This window comes from Chiloscyllium plagiosum, unplaced genomic scaffold, assembly GCF_037043375.1.
Source record: "Chiloscyllium plagiosum isolate Xiang-an unplaced genomic scaffold, Cpla_swu_hap1 HiC_scaffold_13, whole genome shotgun sequence".
Taxonomy (NCBI): domain Eukaryota; kingdom Metazoa; phylum Chordata; class Chondrichthyes; order Orectolobiformes; family Hemiscylliidae; genus Chiloscyllium; species Chiloscyllium plagiosum.
Window position 1 is genome coordinate 3,579,413 of NW_028270151.1, and position 20,131 is coordinate 3,599,543.

General features: G+C 42.5%; 1 protein-coding gene across 1 annotated transcript in view; it reads left to right on the top strand.

Annotated features, from left to right (window-relative positions):
* The window catches only part of LOC122556243 (uncharacterized), a 288,957-nt gene that overhangs the window by 36,067 nt on the left and 232,759 nt on the right, over positions 1–20,131 (top strand). The gene's annotated exons all lie outside the window — the stretch shown is intronic.

The window sequence follows — 20,131 nt, forward strand, 5'->3', positions numbered from 1 at the left end:
GGCACTAGAAACACCAAGGCAAAGTCTGTACAGTTGCCCTTAGTAACAGCCAATGGCTTGTACCAGAATTGAGAGAGCTGTCTCCCAGACAAGTCAAAGAACACAGTGAGAATCTCACCCCACAGTCCCCATCACCATCACCATCCTTGCAGAGACGTTATGGTTTACAATCAGGAGGGGATTGCCCTGGGAATGCTTAACATTGATTCCAAACCATTTGACATCTCATGGCAACTTTGGAATTCCCTCCCTCTGGACAGTGTGAGTCAATCAAACATGGGCAAGGAAATGACATGCTAATTACCATGTCCATCTCCGTCACTCTCTGCTCATGAATCAGTTCTCCCTCATTTTGATAAGCACTGAGGGTGATAATGATGCAGAAGGAATCTAAGTAAGACTTCATTATCAAAAGTGGCTTGGCAGCACCTATATTAACTAAGGTGTTCAGGTACTAAAAAGACATTGCTGCGAAACCTGGTCTGTGGCAGGTGGTGAGGGAACCAAGAGAAGGAAAAACATCCTTATCAATTACATCATCCTTATCAATCTGCTGGCTGTATATGCATCTGTCCATGACAGTATCGGAAAGAGTGACCACATAGAGACAAAGTCCCGCCTTTACATTGAAAATACCCTCCGTCATGTTGTGTGACACTATCACTGTGCTAAATGGTATAGCTTTCAAACAGATCTAGCAAGTCAAATCCAAGTATATATCTTCTTAATTCATGGGATGTGGTCATGGCATTTATTGCCTGTCCCTAGTTGCCCTTGAGAAGGTGGAGGTGAGTTGCCTTCTTGAACTGCTGCAGCCCAAGTGCTGAGGAGGTTGGCAATGAGAACATCACCATCTACAAGTTCCCCTCTAGGCCACTCATCATCCTGACTTGGAAATATATCACCATTCCTTCAGGGTCACTGAGTCAAAACCTTGGAATTCTCTCCCTACGGAACTAGGGACAGGGGATCAATTCAGGCCCAGCCAGCGAAGCCTATATCCCCAAAAGCAATTTCAAAAAATCTAGATATCAAAGCCTCTGCTCTGTTGATGGAATTTAAATTCAATTAACCAAGAAATCTGAAATTGAAATTTGTCCATGTAATGGTGACCATGAAACTATGATTGTTATGGAAATACCCTCTGGTTCACAATTGTTCTTAAGGGAAAGATATTTGTTGTGCTTATGTAGTCTGAAATGCATGTAACTCCAAACCATGATGTGGCTAACTTTTAACTGTCCTCTGAAAAGACATTCAGCTCAACAGCTGCTTGTCTTATTATCGACACTTACTTCTCAAGAAAAGAATAGCGTCTCTGAAAAGGAAAGCTTCTTGATAAAGAATAAATAATTCTGGATGAGACTCAACTACAAATATCCAACTCCAGATACAAATTTTCTACACGCATTTTCGGATTCTTCCGAGAGAAGGCTCCAAAATTTTAAAGCTGAGTCTGACAGGGAGATACAATGTAAATATTTTTAGGGAGGAAGCTGGGCTGACTGGAATAACAATGAAGAACAGTTTAATTATTATCCTAGGGAGTACTGGAAAATATGCATATCAATGGTACAGGATGATCCTTTCATGAGAAGTTGTTGCTTGTAATTTGCAGATACTGCTGAGAACATTGCTTGTTTCAAATAATGATTTTCACTCATGGTAACCCTAAGTCACTTAAAATTGAATTTCTTCTCCATAATTTTAGTAGCAGTGATTGTAGATCCTCTCTGGTGGGGGTATGCAGCCATTCCAGTGTTCTCTGCCAGCTTTGTTCAGCCATAACCAGAACCCTGAAAATATCCTCACCGTCAGTCATAAACAACAGCTAGGATTCCACCCAAGATTCAGTTAGGGAATTGAGAGAACATACTTTACTAACTTAGAAATTGTGTTTTCTTTTGACCAGAGGGCTGGAGCAGGTTACGAGACTAGCTTGAGACAGGAACATAGAGCCGGAGCAGGTTATAAGACTAGATTGAAACGGGTCTAGGTCAAAGCTTTGTAAAGAAGAAATCTGGAATTTAAAATCAGTGTACTGGGGAATTGGGATTCATTGGAGTTTGGTGGCAGCATGGATGTTATGCCAGGATTGACTGTGTTGTCAACATCCTGGGTAAGTTAAAGTTTTAGCGAGTTTTGAGAAGGTTTGTAGCTCAGGTTGAGGTTTTGGATGTAGGTTTGCTCGCTGAGCTGGAAGGTTCATTTCCAGATGTTTCGTTATGTTACTAGGTAACATCTTCAGTGGACCTCAGGCGAAGCAATGCTGAAACTTCCTGCTTTCTATTTATATGTTTGGGCTTCTTTGGGTTGGTGATGTTATTTCCTGTGGTGAAGTCACTTCCTGTTCCTTTTCTTACAGGGTGGTAGATGGGGTCTAACTCGATGTGTTTGTTGATATCAACAAACACATCGAGTTAGACACCATCTACCACCCCGTGAGAAAAGGAGCAAGAAGTGACTTCGCCACAGGAAATAACATCACCACAGGAAATGACATCACCAACCCAAAGAAACTCAAACATATAAATAGAAAGCAGGAATTTTCAGCATTGCTTCGCATGAGGTCTACTGAAGATGTTACCTAGTAAGATAACGAAGCGTCTGGAAATGAATCTTTCAGCTCAGCGAGCAAACCTACATCCAAAAGTTAAAGTTTGTGTGTGAGAGATGCTTCAGAGAAACTGAAGTTGGAGCTGAGGATGATGTGAGGACAGGGGCAGTGATTTATGAAGTGGAAGTAGCAACAGATGGAATGTGGAGTTTGAAGCTCAGCTCAACAGGACACTGAGATTCCCATGACATCCCATATTGTAAGGATGAGAAACAACTGCTTTTAATTAATGTTAATGTTTCTGTAGTTCGATGTTGACAAGGCTTGACTGAATATATCTCTTACACGTACTTGTCTTGTTTTGGGATTTTTAAACAGTTTTCCTTTCACAGGAACTGTTTTGGGTTGGGTTATGTTTGGGTTCCATTTCTAAATAAAATTAATTTGTGCAACTTTATGCTACCAACGTTGATGATGTCTGAAAGACTGATGAGACAACTTCGGGAATGTCACAGCCCCCTCTTAATATCAAACAGATAGTGTCCTGGAAAGTCAATGACATCACTCCCATTTTTTGGGTGAAATGTGTGCTAGGTATTGGATATGTGAGAGGGGACATCCCCTCAGTAAACCATCCTCCTACAAACAATGAAGTTGAGAGAACTGGAAGGAGGCAGCAGCTTTGATCTATTGCTGAGGGAATATTGCTATCGTTTATTTTGTAAATAAGGAGTTCTTGCATGTTGTTCCGTGGACTCAGCAGCATTACTTTAGAAGTCAGGCGCCCAAACACAATTAAAAAAATCCAAAAATCCAAAAACAGTTTTCCAGTGACACAAAGTTGAAGAATGTGCAGCATTGATTGTAGAATTGTAGAGGTCTCCGGTGTGATCTTTCACCTGGTCAAAAACAACCACCTAGTTACTCCAATCCAATATTTATGTACTTGACTTGTGTGCCTTGGAGTGGTAATTGCACATCAATCTACTTCTTCAAAGTTATCAGGGTTTCTGCCTCCACACCATTCCAGGCAGAGCTTTCCAGTGCAGGCCAGTATGGGGATAGGGAGCAGGGTTCGCCCCACTCCCCAGAGCCCTGGGTGAAGAACATAGAACATAGAACAATACAGCGCAGTACAGGCCCTTTGGCCCTCGATGTTGCGTCGATCCAAGCCCACCTAACCTATACTAACCCACTATCCTCCATATACCTATCCAATGCCCGCTTAAATGCCCATAAAGAGGGAGAGTCCACCACTGCTACTGGCAGGGCATTCCATGAACTTACGACTCGCTGAGTGAAGAACCTACCCCTAACTTCAGTCCTATATCTACCCCCCCTTAATTTAAAGCTATGCCCCCTTGTAATACCCGACTCCATACGCGGGAAAAGATTCACACTGTCAACCCTATCTAACCCCCTAATCATCTTGTACACCTCAATCAAGTCACCCCTAAACCTTCTTTTCTCTAATGAAAACAGCCCTAAGTGTCTCAGTCTTTCCTCATACGATCTTCCTTCCATACCAGGCAACATCCTGGTAAACCTCCTCTGCACCCGTTCCAGTGCCTCCACATCCTTCCTATAGTATGGCGACCAAAACTGCACACAATATTCCAGATGCGGCCGCACCAGAGTCTTATACAACTACATCATGACCTCAGGACTCCGGAACTCAATTCCTCTACCAATAAAAGCCAGTACGCCATATGCCTTCCTCACCGCACTATTTACCTGGGTGGCAACTTTCAGAGATCTGTGTACATGGACACCAAGATCCCTCTGCTCATCCACACTACCAAGTATCCGACCATTAGCCCAGTACCCCATCTTTTTGTTATTCTTCCCAAAGTGAATCACCTCACACTTAGCTACATTGAATTCCATTTGCCACCTTTCTGCCCAGTTCTGCAGCTTCTCTATATCCTGCTGTAACCTGCCACATCCTTCCTCACTGTCAACAACTCCTCCGACTTTCGTATCATCCGCAAACTTGCTCACCCAACCTTCTAACCCCTCTTCCAGGTCATTTATAAAAATGACAAACAGCAATGGTCCCAAAACAGATCCTTGCGGAACACCGCTAGTGACGGCACTCCATGAAGAAACTTTGCCATCAACTACTACCCTCTGTCTTCTTCCATCCAGCCAATTCCTAATCCAAACCTCCAACTCACCCTCAATGCCATATCTCCGTATTTTCTGCAGTAGCCTACCATGGGGAACCTTATCAAACGCCTTACTAAAATCCATATATACCACATCTACCGCTTTCCCCTCATCAACCTCCTTCGTCACCTTTTCAAAGAATTCAATAAGGTTTGTGAGGCACGACCTGCCCTTCACAAAACCATGCTGACTATCCTTGATCACATTATTCCTATCCAGATGTGCATAAATCCTATCCCTTACAATTCTCTCTAAGACTTTGCCCACAACAGAAGTGAGACTCACCGGCCTATAGTTACTAGGGTTATCCCTACTCCCCTTTTTGAACAAGGGAACCACATTTGCTATCCTCCAGTCTTCTGGCACTACTCCTGTAGACAAAGAGGACATAAAAATCAAGGCCAATGGCTCTGCAATCTCCTCCCTTGCTTCCCAGAGAATCCTAGGATAAATGCCATCAGGCCCAGGGGACTTATCTATTTTCACCTTTTCCAGGATTTCCAACACCTCTTCTCTACATACCTCAAAGCCATCCATTCTACTTATTTGTGACTCAGTATTCACATCGACGACAATGCCCTGATCCTGAGTAAATACTGAAGAAAAGTATTCATTTAGTGTCTCCCCAATCTCTTCCGCCTCCACACGCAACTTCCCACTACTATCCTTGACCTTCCCACTACTATCCTTGACACTTCCCACTACTATCCTTGACGTCCCACTACTATCCTTGACAGCACTGGGCAGCACTGAATCAATGCTGGTCAGTCAGGGATTTGCAGAATGCAGTCCCAAACTGTGGTAGCCCTTGTCACCCAGTGACCCTCTGTGCAAAGTATCTGACTTCTCAAATGCAGCAGAAACACGAGAGTTCTTAAAGATATAGACAACGTGGCAGCTTCCAGGGTTCCTGGCACAGGCAACCAAGAGATGATCACATATCCCAGGTATAATGATGGAATGGAAGCCTGTCCTGTGGATGAACTCAGCTGTGTTATGATATGGTTCCCCCAATGCAATGTACGTACTGTCCACCATGCTCTGCCCTGGAGGATGCCAGTTGTGTTGGTAAAGCCTCCTGCCCAGGCTGCAATACTGACCATGTCACAGGGAAATGGCATGAAGTGTATGATCTCCAACAAATTAAATCAATCACAGCCCTGTTGTATTTGTGATAGGTGAATAGGATAGTGAAGAAGGCATTTGGTATGCTTTCCTTTATTAGTTAGAGCATTGAGTATAAGTGTTCAGAGGTCATGTTGTGGCTGTACAGGACATTGGTTAGGGGGCTACTTTTGGAATATTGCATTCAATTCTGGTATCCCTCCTATAGGAAGTATGTTGTGAGTTCAGAAAAGATTTACAAGGATGATGTCAGGGTTGGAGGATTTGAGCTATAGGGAGAGGCTAAATAGTCTGGGGTTATTTTCCCTGGTGTGAAGGAGGCTGAGGGGTGACCTTATAGAGGTTTATAAAATCATGAGGGGCATGGATAGGGTAAATAGACAAGGTTTTTTCCTTGAGTTGGGGGAATCCAGAACCAGAGGGCATAGATTTAGGGTGAGAGGGGAAAGATATAAAAGCGACCTAAGTAGCAACTTTTTCACGCAGAGGCTGGTACAATTACACCATTTAAAAGGCATTTGGAAGGGTATGTGAATAGGAAGGGTTTAGACTGATATGGGCCAAGTGCTGGCCAATGGGACTAGATTAATTTATGATATCTGGTCAGCATGAACGAGTTGGACCAAAGGATCTGTTTCTGTGCTGTACATCTCTATGACTCTATGATGCACAACTGAGAGATCCGACACAGATCCCTATTGGATCCTTGCTGGGACCCAGTGACAAAGAAGTTCAATGCCACTGTCACCTTGATGACCACTGGGATAGGATGGTCACTTAGTCCTTCAGGACACAGGTCCTGCTGCAGGCATTGGTACAGTTCACTGACAGTGTCCTGGATCAGCCTCAGTCTGCACTGACACTGCACCTTAGTTCAGGGACAGTGCAGCCTCAGCCTCCAGCAGTGATGTGCTTCCCTCAGCATCTGCTGGAGGTCGCTCCTGCTCCTGAGTTTGCTGATGTATCTGCTCTTCCTTGATTTCTCTGAGCCTTCATTGCATCATAGCCACAGCAACCAGAAACCCCCATGTGGCTGAACCCATCAGTCAGGACCTCTTTGACAATGAACTATAGACAATAGGTGCAGGAGTAGGCCATTCGACCCTTCAAGCCAGCACCACCATTCATTATGATCATGGCTGATCATCCTCAATCAGTACTGTTCGTGCCTTATCCTCATAACCCTTGATTCCACTATCCTTAAGAGCTCTATCCATCTCTTTTTTGAAAGTATCCAGAGACTTGACCTCCATAGCCTTCTGGGGCAGAGCATTCCATACACCCACCACTCTCTGGGTGAAGAAGTTTCTTCTCAGATCTGTTCTAAATGGCCTACTCCTTATTTTTAAACTGTGTCCTCTGGTTCGGGACTCACCCATCAGCGGAAACATGCTTCCTGCCTCCAGAGTGTTCAATCCTTTAATAATCTTATACATCTCAATCAGATCCCCTCTCAGCCTTCTAAACTCAAGTGTACACAAGCCCAGTCACTTCAATCTTTCAACATATGATAGTCCTGTCATTCTGGGAATTGACCTTGTGAACCTACATTGCACTTCCTCAATAACCAAAATGTCCTTCTGCAAATTTGGAGTTAAAAACTGAGGCTGTGTGAGGACACAGAAACAGAGGAAGTCCTTAATAATGTCAGCAGCGTCAGCATTGGCATCACTGACAGATGATGGCTTAATATACTGCTCCCGACTGTGGGACATGGCACACTCTGCCATGGAGAGCCATGGAATACCTCTACAAGGATCTTTGACATTGAACCTTATTCCGATGAATACAACACCAGTAAAGCGAGAGGAGGAGATTGCAGGTGCTCCATGAGCTCTGGGACATTGGTCCACCAGCTACACATCACTCAAGAAAGGCATTATTACAGAGGAGCGTATGTTCAAGGTGAGAGGGAACTAACTCCATGTCCCTTTGCCTCTAATGGGATCTTGCATTATCTTTGTGCCCATGCCTTTTTTAACATCTTTGGTTATTCCTGCTTCACAGAGATTACTATCTTTAATTTGCAATGACCAAATGAAATGGCTGACCTTGCTTTTGATTGGCATTGACACCCCACACACTTGTACACTGTATTCATTTCACATGCAAAGTGTTGTGATCGAAAATACAGAGTAACCTGTATTCTGCATGTGCTTGATTGATGTTGTTCCCCCGTGAAGGGTCTCCAGCCCATCAGAAGTGAGGCCCACATTTTGGAGCAGAAAACAAACACAGACTCAGCAGACTCAGCAGGTCAGGCAGCATCCGAGGAGCAGGAGAAACGACTCTTCGGGCATAAACCCTTTCACTTTGGCTTGGGTCACAGACAATCAACACTAGCAAGACGAATTTGAACCAAATGCCTTTTCCTGTGAAAGCAAAGTCCTGCAGATGCTGGGAATCTGGAACTAAAACAGGAAGAGCTGGATAAACTCAGCAGATCTGGCAGCGTCTGTGAAGAGAAAAACAGGATTACTGTCTCAGTTTCAGTATGACTGTTCAAAACTAAAGGGGACTTGAAAAGTGATGAGCTTTATGCTGTCGAAGATTGGGAAATGGGTGCAGAGGAGCAAGTGAAACAGATGGTAAAGGTGCCCCATGGCAAAAGGCAAAGAGAGTGCAATTGGTAATTGAAAAGTGTTACAGATGAACAGCGGGCATTAAAGTTAGGTGTTAATAGCAGAAAATGCTTCTACCTTTCTATGAATTGTTTCTATGCTGTATACTTTATGCAATTCTTTGTGAACTCTTCTTGAATATTAAACACATTGCTCATTTTCCCTGTTTTCATGTTTTTCAAAAGCTCCGTTACTCAATATGATTTATATACATACATTACTTTTGTATTATAATAAAGACACCCTCAAAACAAACACATGAACAAACTGATCATAGCTTTCAAAATGAGAGAACTTGTCATTATCCTCAACCTAGAGGAAGGTGAATAGACATCATTGTAGTGCCTAAATTGGGGAATCTCCAATTAATTATGATTCAATAAAATTCATAAAACATAAGAACGTAACAGATAGCAGTAAAGTCAGGCCATTCGCTGATTAAATCTGCTCTGCCATTGGATCATGGCTGATATGTTTCTCAACCCCATTCTCCTGCTTTCATCCTGTAACCCTGACTCCTTTACTGATCAAGACCCTATCTATCTCTGCCTTAAATATACTCAATGACTTGGCCTCTACAGCCTTCTCTACAGGCAATAAGTTTCACAGATTCACTACCTTCAGACTGAGGAAGTGCCTCTTCACAAAATAAAAACTGAAAGCACTGCAGATACTGTAAATCAGAAACAAAAAAAAATAGAAATTGCTGGAAAATCTCAGCAGGTTCAGCAGCTCTGTGCAGAGAAATCAGAGTTAATGTTTCAGAACATTGAGGAAGGGTCATTTCTGTAGCCTTCCCACTTCCTCTACACTACCTTTGTGTCATTAGATTCTTAATCCCAAACTTTTACTGAATTCAATGTGCACCATCTGGAATTTGAACACAGGTTCCTCGTAACATTTCCTGGATATCTGGATTAATAGGTTTAGCCCTAATACCACTCGGCTATCACGTCCCCACATCCAGTCATATATTAAACAACTAATCAGAGGAGGCTCCAGAAAACTCTCCATCCTCAATAATGGGGCAGCCCAGCACATCAGTACAAAAGTTGAAAAAGTGTGGTACTGGAAAAACACAGCAGATCAGCAGCATCCGAGGAGAAGGAGAATTGACTTTTTAGGCATAAACCCTTCATCAAGATTCCTGAAATGTCAATTCTCCTGCTCCTCGGATGCTGCCTGACTTGTTGTGTTTTCACAGCAACACACTCTTGACTCTGATCGCCAGCATCTGCTGTCCTCACTTACTCCCACATCAGTACAAAAGACAAGACTGAAGCATTTGCAACCAGCTCCTGTCAGAAGCACAATGTATATGATCCATCTGAACCTTCACCGAAGGTCCCCAATTTATACATACCAGTCCTCAATGAATTCAGCTCCTTTCACCAGATAGCAAAAGAACTACTGAAGGGTAAACCAAAGTCTATGGGACCTGACTCAATTTAAGCCTTAAGGGTGTAGGGATTGGCAACAGAAACATGAAAGAATAAAAAAAGTAACAATGGTCCCTTTGTTAGGGCCTTCTCAACTTGTTACTAAATCTTTCCATGGTCTTATCCCTTCCTATCTTTGTAATCTCCTTTAGCCTTACAACTCTCCAGGATATACACTCCTTAAATGTTGACACCTTGAGCACATCTGATTTTAACCACTCCATGATTGATCGCTGTGCCTTCAGTTCCCAATACCTTCAGTTTTGAAATTCCCTCTGGACATCTCATTATCTCTCTACCTCTCAGTCCTCTTTAAGACATTCCTTATAACTTACCACTTAACCAGCTTTTCACCATTTGCCAGTGTGCCTCCATGTAAAATTTTGATTTATAACATTCTGTGGAATGCCTTGAAGCATTTTGTAATGCCAAAGGCATTTCATAAATACAAGTTGGGTTTATTGTGATTGTAGGTGTGATTGTAGATTGTGACTGTAGATGATTCCATTGTGTTTAGGACACGGACAGATGTTAAACTGAATCAGTCTTGTCCTGTGGAATATTGAATGTGGCACCAGTCAGGAATATTATGTTTCTTTAAAAGTTTGAACTTGTCAACTAATACCACTATTGACCCTCTGTTAGTTTGGAAGAAAAAGGCTTTTGGAGTCACGGTCAATTGCCCAGCAAACTTTTCACTACCTCTTACCAAGCCATGCTAATTCCAGGAACTTTCATCTGCAGCCTAATTCTACCTAATGATGAAGCCTGACAATTGAGATTGCTTGTAATTATACAAGCGAGAACTAATATGCATACCTAAAGGAATTTCCCAAAGGCAGTTGAAAAACCATAAGGCCATAGAAATAAGATCAGGCTGTTCAGTTCCTTGAGTCTGTTCCACCAATCAATAAGATCATTGCTCACTCGCTTCATGTCCACTTTCCTTCCCTTTCTCCGTTAACCCTGATTCCCAACTGATCAAGAGTCTATATATCTTATGCTTAAGTATATGCAAGGGCTGTGCCTTACACCTCTCTGTGACAGGGAGTTCCAAACATTCACAACTCTCTAAGAGAAGAAATTCCTCCTCATTTCTGTCTTAGGTTGAAGCCCCTTTATTCCCAGATTCCTAACAGCCTCTCAGCATTTTCTCCTGTCAGGCCCCTTAAGAATCCTATATATTTCAATGAGATCAGCTCTCAGTCTTCAAAATTTCTGTGAATAAAGTCCCAGCCTGTTTAACCTTTGCTCATAAAACAATCTCTCCATGCCAGGGATCATCCTAGCAAACTTTCTCTGAATAACCTCCAATGAAACATCTTTCCTTAAATAAGAGACCAAAACTACTGACAGTACTCCAGATATGGTCTCCCCAGCACCTTGTACAGTTTCAGTAAGCCTTCCCTACTCTTATACTCCAACCCCCTTATAATAAGGGCCAACATTCCCCTCACCTTCCTGGTTACCTGCTGCCCCTGTGAGCCATCTTTCTGTGTTTCATGTACAAGTAAACACAAATGCCTTTGTGTTGCAGTTTTCTGCAGTTCTTCCCACAGTTTAGTGGAAGAGGTTAAAATTCGAAACATAGCAAAATACTGTGGATGTTAGAAATCTGAAACAAACACAGAAAACACTGGCTAAACTCAGCAGGTCTGGAAGCATCTGTGAAGGAAGAAATAGAGTTGATCTGGAGGGTCGTATGGGACCCGAAATGTTAACTCTGTTTCTCTTCCCACAGATGCTGCCCAGACCTGCTGAGTATCTGCAGCATTCTCTGTTTTTGTTTCAGGTTATAACAGGAATGGCAAATTCCTGAACGCTTTCTGGTGGGAAAGAAACTTGGACAATTCAAGTTGACGCTTAGTTTCCACAATGCCAGAACAATGCTTCCAATGAATTGATTGTAGTAAAAATGGCCTTTGGTCTAACTCTAAAATAAACCTTAGACAAAAAAGACTAAAGAACTGCAGACGCTGGAAATCTGAAACAAAAACAGAAATTTCTCTCCACAGATCTGCCAGATCTGCTGAGATTTTCTAGCAATTTCTGTTTTTGTTCCAAAATAAACCTCATGCCTTCAGCATTATAACATTACAACTGCTCCTTAACAGATATCTACCTGCACAATTATTGTTGAATTGTTTACAACACGCTTTGGAAGAATCAAACTATAGATCTAACAAAGGGAGTTGTGTAATGCATGTTCTGAATTTCCCAAAATTTTTGCCTGTAACATTAATGGAGAAACTCTTAAACAGCTAAGATATCAGCAAGGCAGTCCCTTTCTGTTTAACCTCATAGAACTGTATCTGCAGATCAATTAACACCAGCACAACATTAGATATGTAAGTCATAAGGGAGCCTGCACTTCATTTACCTACTCTTCAGCCTCATGAATAACAGTGCAATGACAATCATCCATTAAAAAAAAAGATGTGGGGGTAGAGGGGGACACAGAAACACACAGAAAAATTATGTTAAAAAATGTAAAGCTACTTATCTGATATATTATTGTCTCTTTGATCATAGTATCTGCAGCATTACATTGACATCAAAGAGCTTGACGCAGTTTGCAGATTTTAAGTTATTTTCAAACTGGAAAAGACGTAAAAACTTGTATACATCTGATAATTCCGCATAGCAGATACAACACCTGGAGCTACAGATCTCACATAACCAAGAGATAATTCAGTCTCCAACCAGCAGATAATAAAGCTTGTTAAACATAACAAGGTAGTGAGGGACAATGAACTTATTGTGTCTTCAAAAAACTGAAACATGGAGACATTGATTCAAATTAGGATGACTTTATAATCTGTGCGGTTTTCCCATTATGGAAGAAAGGCACAGAGCTGGGTCCTCTTCCAGATGAAGAACCCATAGTCACTGGTGTTTTGGTCTCCTGCACTCCCCAAAACAACCTCGCACAGTGCCAGCTTGTTCATGGAAATCTTTGAAAGTTAGCATCATTTAAATATGGAAGGGAAACATTTTCATTTTATTATCATTTATTTATCTTAATACTAATTATTCAATCATTCCAAAAAGATGAAGCTAAAAGAGGACTTTCTTTAATTATTTGTAGCTGTTATATATGGTCACAATGTGATTCATAGTTAGATTACATTAGATTCCCCACAGTATGGAAACAGGCCCTTTGGCCCAACAAGTCCACATTGACCCTCCAAAGAGGAACCCACCCAGTCCCATTTCCCTCCTCTATATTAACCCCTGAATAATGCATCTTTGGACTTTGGGAGGAAACCATAGCACCCGGAGGAAACCCACAAAGACACCGGGAGAATGTGCAAACTCCACACTGACAGTCCCCTGAGGCAGGAATCGAACCCGGGTCCCTGGCGCTGTGAAGCAGCAGTGCTAACCATTGATTTGTGCCTCATTATTAGAGCTAGACTTGTGGTAAGGATCAAGAAAAAACAGTTTGTTTGTTGCTCTCACAATTGCAGATTACAATGACAGGAAGGTAAATTGGGTTTGGTCTAGGATCTAATTGATTAGGACGCTCTTGCACCACAGTGGTAGTGTTCCCACCTCTAAAATAGGAGACTTGGATTCAAGTACCACTTGCTCTAGAGATGCGTAATAACAAACCTAAACATGTGATTTAGAAAATATTCAATACACTGGAGCGAGAGAAAGGCTAAGGTGAATTGTTGGAAGTTAGATTTGATTTAATTTATGTTGTAATACTGTAAGATAATTAGATTCTGGTGTCAAAACAAAGTTGAAAGTGGAAGCCAACTTAAAGACTGACTTAACGCAACAGAGGATAGTCCTTCAAGAGGGAGAACATTATTGTTTAGTCAGAAATTACTCAACACCAGGTTATGGTCCAACAGGTTTATTTGAAATCACAAGCTTTCAGAGCGTTGCTCCTTCATCAAGTAAAGCCACTTCACCTAGCCAAGGGGCAGGGCTCTGAAAGCTTGTGATTTCAAATAAACCTGTTGGATCATTACCTAGTGCTGTGTGATTTCTGACGTAGTCCAACACTGCCTCCTCCACATCATTAATGTTTAAAGTATTGACAAAATTTATAATGAAAAGTATACATACACAATCTACATACTGCGTTAGAAAAGCTTCCTGGACACACTGCACAAACACCGCCCCATCCAATCTACTTGATCTAAAGAGCTTCCAACTTCCCAAATATTGATTGGAAGCTCTTTAGATCAAGTAGATTGGATGGGGTGGTGTTTGTGCAGTGTGTCCAGGAAGCTTTTCTAACGCAGTATGTAGATTGTCCAACCAGAGGGGAGGCCATATTGGATTTGGTACTCGGTAATGAACCGGGACAAGTGGTGGGCTTGTTAGTGGGTGAACATTTTGGTGATGGTGACCACAATTCTGTGACTTTCACCTTGGTTATGGAGAGAGATAGGTGCGCACAACAAGGTAGATTTTATAATTGGGGGAAGGGAAATTACGATGCTGTAAGGCAGGATTTGAGGAGCATACATTGGGAGCATAGGCTGTCAGGGAAGGATGTGGTGGAAATGTGGAACTTTTTCAAAGAGCAGATACGACGTGTCCATGATATGTATGTACCTATCAGGCAGGAAAGAAATGGTCGTGTGAGGGAGCCTTGGTTGACGAGAGAGGTTGAATGTCTGGTAAAGAGGAAGAAGGAGGCTTACATAAGGTTGAGGAAACAGGATTCAGACAGAGCAGTGGAGGGATACAGGATAGCCAGAAGGGACCTGAAGAAAGGGATTAGGAGAGCTAAGAGAGGGCATGAAAAATCGTTGGCGGATAGGATCAAGGATAACCCCAAGGCATTTTATGCGTATGTGAGAAACCAGAGAATGACGAGAACGAGGGTAGGTCCGATCAAGGACAGTAGTGGGAGACTGTGTATTGAGTCGGAAGAGATAGGAGAGGTCTTGAACAAGTACTTCTCTTCAGTATTTACGAACGAGAGGGACCGTATTGTAGAAGAGGAGAGTGTGAAATGGACTGGTAAGCTAGAAGAGATACCTGTTAGAAAGGAAGATGTGTTGGACATTTTGAACAACTTGAGGATAGACAAGTCCCCCGGGCCTGACGGGATATATCCTAGGATTATGTGGGAAGCAAGAGAGGAAATTGCAGTACCGTTGGCAATGATCTTCTCGTCTTCACTGGCAAAGGGGGTGGTACCAGGGGACTGGAGAGTAGCGAATGTTGTGCCCCTGTTCAAAAAAGGGAATAGGGATAACCCCGGGAATTACAGGCCTGTTAGTCTTACTTCTGTGGTAGGCAAAGTAATGGAAAGGGTACTGAGGGATAGGATTTATGAGTATCTGGAAAGACACTGCTTGATTAGGGACAGCCAGCACGGATTTGTGAAGGGTAGGTCTTGCCTTACAAGTCTTATTGAATTCTTCGAGGAGGTGACCAAGCATGTGGATGAGGGAAGAGCAGTGGATGTAGTGTACATGGATTTCAGTAAGGCATTTGATAAGGTTCCCCATGGTAGGCTTATGCGGAAAGTCAGGAGGCATGGGATAGAGGGAAATTTGGCCAATTGGATAGAAAACTGGCTAACCGGTCGAAGGCAGAGAGTGGTGGTAGATGGTAAATACTCAGCCTGGAGCCCAGTTACAAGTGGAGTTCCGCAGGGATCAGTTCTGGGTCCTCTGCTGTTTGTAATTTTTATTAATGACTTTGCAGATGATACGAAGATAGGTGGAGTTGTGGACAGTGAGGAGGGCTGTTGTCGGCTGCAGAGGGACTTAGATATGATGCAGAGCTGGGCTGAGGAGTGGCAGATGGAGTTCAACCCTGCCAAGTGTGAGGTTATCCATTTTGGAAGAACAAATAAGAATGCGGAATACAGGGTTAATGGTAGGGTTCTTAGTCAGGTGGAGGAACAGAGGGATCTTGGGGTCTATGTACATAGATCTTTGAAGGTTGCCACTCAGGTGGATAGAGTTTGTAAGAAGGCCTATGGAGTATTATCGTTCATTAGCAGAGGGATTGAATTCAAGAGTCGTGAAGTGATGTTGCAGCTGTACAGGACTTTGGTTAGGCCACAGTTGGAGTACTGTGTGCAGTTCTGGTCGCCTCACTATAGGAAAGATGTGGAAGCTTTGGAGAGGGTGCAGAGAAGATTTACCAGGATGTTGCCTGGAATGGAGAGGAAGTCGTACGAGGATAGGTTGAGAGTTCTCGGCCTTTTCTCGTTGGAACGGCGAAGGATGAGGGGTGACTTGATAGAGGTTTATAAGATGATCAGAGGAATAGATAGAGTAGACAGTCAGAAACTTTTTCCCCAGGTACAACAGAGTGTTACAAGGGGACATAAATTTAAGGTGAAGGGTGGAAGGTATAGGGGAGATGTCAGGGGTGGGTTCTTTACCCAGAGAGTGGTGGGGGCATGGAATGTGCTGCCCGTGGGAGTGGTGGAGTCGGAATCATTGGCGACCTTTAAGCGGCATTTGGACAGGTACATGGATGGGTACTTAATCTAGGTTAGAAGTTCGGCACAACATCGTGGGCCGAAGGGCCTGTTCTGTGCTGTATTGTTCTATGTTCTATGTTCTATGTTCTATAATTGTTTTGTCTTAGATCATAAAACTGTTACAAGAAGTTTCCTTTTAACTGTCTCCAATCAGTATGTTGGTATGTAAAAGACGTGTACTTTCTTACCCTCAAAATGTCCCAATTAAATAGTTCCAGGAGCAAGCTTATTTTGTGGGTTTGAAATGAAGAAGTTTATTTATTATCACTCATTTCTCCCAGACATTCAAACATAGCGTCGCACTAACCTGCCTCACACACCCTCTCAAGCATAGCATCTCACTCACCTGTTTCACACACCCTCTCAAACATGGCTTCTCACTAACCTGCCTCACACACCCTCTCAAACATGGTGTCTCACACTCACCTGTTTCACACACCCTCTCAAACATAGCATCTCTCTCACTTGTCTCACACACCCTCTCAAACAATACATCTCACTCACCTGTCTCACACACCCTCTCAAACATAGCATCTCTCTCACTTGTCTCACACACCCTCTCAAACATAGCATCTCACTCACCTGTCTCACACACCCTCTCACACATAGCGTCTCACTAACCTATCTCACACACCCTCTCAAACTTACAAACATTAGATACAGAAGAAGGTAAAATGATACAATTGAATATTATAATAATATCAGACTCTTTTGTGGCAGGCTTGTGTTTTTTAAAAGAAAGTGATGTTTTAAACTTAAAGTGAAAATTTAGTCTCCCAAAAGATTCTCAGTAAGCTGCAAGGGTTGAATTTCTATAAGGTTGATTCTCAAGTGAGCTCAAAGTTGAAATGAGTTGGAAGGAGTCATTCTCCCAATTGTAGAGTTGGGCTGTTTATTACTCTGACTACTTGGGTGGCTTGTAGTTAGGGCAACACCTTCTGGTGGAATTCTCTCTTGTTAGAAAGCAACTGTCTCATCATGGGACTACCAGAAGTTCAGAGTTCTCTTCCCAAACAGAGGGGTATTTTTCTTTAATTTCAGTCACCCTGTATTGTCATTTAACTTCTTAAGAGTTGGAGACAGCCAGTGCCTTTGTGTTTTAATGATGCAGTAAAATCAAAATTACTCCTTTGAATGAGTTTCAGGAAAGGATTGATTGACCATTAGGCTGGAATGTCCTTTTGGTTCTATCTTGAGAGAAGGGAGTGGTTTCACTGCCCAACAAAAGTCAGATGATCCCTAGGGAGTCACTGTTTGCAATTTTTTGTGCTTGGCTTTTAAAATATAAAACTACTTTGAAGTTCAGAACATTCTGAAACGTGACAAAATGCATAACTCTGTAATAGCAAAGTGGGCCTTATTGTTGGGCAACAAGTCAATTGTTGCACATAATTGGAAATAAGAACAAAATCCAACACGGGTTCAGAGATTTAAACGGAAGTTCATTTTTAAAAATAGGTTTTCAACCATAATCAACCAAAAATATGAGGTCTGGGAATTATGTTGTTCATTCCAAGAATAAACAATTGGTGGTGAGACAATGTAGGAAAGATGAGCAGAGCGACAGGTGGCCACCTTTTCTTTCTGCTGCAAGTTGTAAATTACTGTATGAAATTTTTAAGAATGTCATAGAGTCATACATGGAAACAGACCCTTCAGTCCATTATTTCCATGCCATCCAGATCCTGTCCAGGGATTTCAATATGCAGGTGGACTGGGAAAATCAGGTTGGTAGTGGACTGCAAGAAAATAAATTTGTGGAATGTCTATGAGATGGCCTTTTGGAGCAGCTTGTGGTGGAGCCATGAGGGAACAGGCATTACTGGATTTAGTGTTGTGCAATAAGGCAGACTTGATAAGAGAGCTTATGGTGAAGGAACCCTTAGGAGGCAGTGATCATAGTGTGATTGCATTTACACTGCAATTTGAGAGGGAGAAGATAGAAACAGAGGTAATGGTATTACAGCTGAATAAAAGCAACTACAGAGGCATGAGGGAGGAACTGGACAGAGAGGAGCCTCACAGGAAAGACAGTAGAATAGCAATGGCAGGGGTTTCTGGGAGTAATTCAGGAGACACAGCAGAGATTCATCCCAAGGAGAAAGAAGCATGGTACAGGCAGGGTGAGACAACCATGAATGACCACAGAAATCAGGGATAGCATAAAAGCAAAAGAGAGAGTATTTAATGTGGCAAAGGGTAGTGGGAAACCAGAGGATTGGGAAGCTCACAAAGCTTCAACAGAGGACACCAAAGTAAGAAATAATGATGGAGAAGATTAAATATGAGGGTAAGCTAGCTGGTAATATGAGAAAAGATGGCAAGAGTTTCTTTATATATAGAGGGCAAAAGAGAGACAAAAGTGGACATTAGGCTGCTGGAAAAAGATGCTGGAGAACAAAGAAATGACCGAGGAACTGAATAAGGACTTTGCATCAGTCTTCACGCTGGAAGATATGAGTAATATCCCAAAAATGCAAGAGAATCAGGATGGCAGAGATGAGTTTGCTGGCCATCACCAAGGAGAAGGTGCTAGAAAACTGAAAGGTCTGAAAGTGGATAAATCACCTGGACCAGATGGACTATACCTTAGAGTTCTGAAGGAAATAGCTCAGAGATAATGGAGGCTTTAGCAGTGATCGTTCAGATATCACTAAAGTCAGAGGCAGTCCTAGAGGACTGGAAAATTGCTAATGTAACCTCCCATTTAAGAAGGGAGTAAGGTAAAAGATGGGAAGTTATAGGCTAATTAGCCTGTCTTCAGTCATTGGTAAGATTTGGAGTCCATTGTGAAGGATGTGATTTCTGAATACTTGGAGGTGTATGGTAAAATAGGGCAAAGTCAGCATGGTTTCATCAAGGGAAGGTCATGCCTGACAAATCTGTTAGAATGCTTTGAGGAGGTAACAAGCAGGTTAGATCAAGGAGAACCAGTCGATGTTATCTACCTGGACTTTGAGAAGGCCTTCGAGAAGGTGCTGCACAGGAGGCTACTAAGGTAAGGGCCCGTGGTGTTATAGGCAAGGTGCTAGCATGGATAGAAGCTTGGCTGTCTGGCAGAAAGCAGAGAGTGGGGATAAAAGGGTCCTTCGCAGGATGGCAGCCGGTGACAAGTGGTGTCCCACAAGGCTCAGTGTTGGGATGACAACTTTTCACTTTATACATTAATGATGTGGATGAAGGAACTGAGGGAATTCTGGCTAGGTTTGCAGATGAGACAAAGATAGGTGGAGGGACAAGTAGCATTGAGGAGGCAGGGAGGTTGAGGAAAGATTTAGAGAGGTTACAAGAGTGGGAAAAGAAGTGGCAGATGAAAAAGAACGTGGGAAAGTGTGAGGTCATGCACTTTGGTAGGAAGAATAAAGGCAATGGACTATTTTCTAAATGAGGAGAAAATTCAGAAATCTGAAGTCCAAAGGGACTTGGGAGTTCTAGTTCAGGTTTTTTAAAGGTAAACCTCCAGGTTGAGTCAGTAGTTAGGAACGCAAATACAATGTTGTCATACTTCTTGAGAGGACCAGAATACAAAAACAGGGATGTACTTCTGAGGATTTATAAATCTCTGGTCAGACCACGTTTAGAATATCATGAACAATTTTCGGCCCATACCTCAGAAAGGATGTACAGGTCCTGGAGCAGGTCCACAGCAGGTTCCCAAGACTGATCCCAGGAATAAAAGGCTTAACATATTAGGAACATTTAAAGACTCTGGGACTGTACTCAGTGGAGTTTAGAAGAATCAGGGAGATCT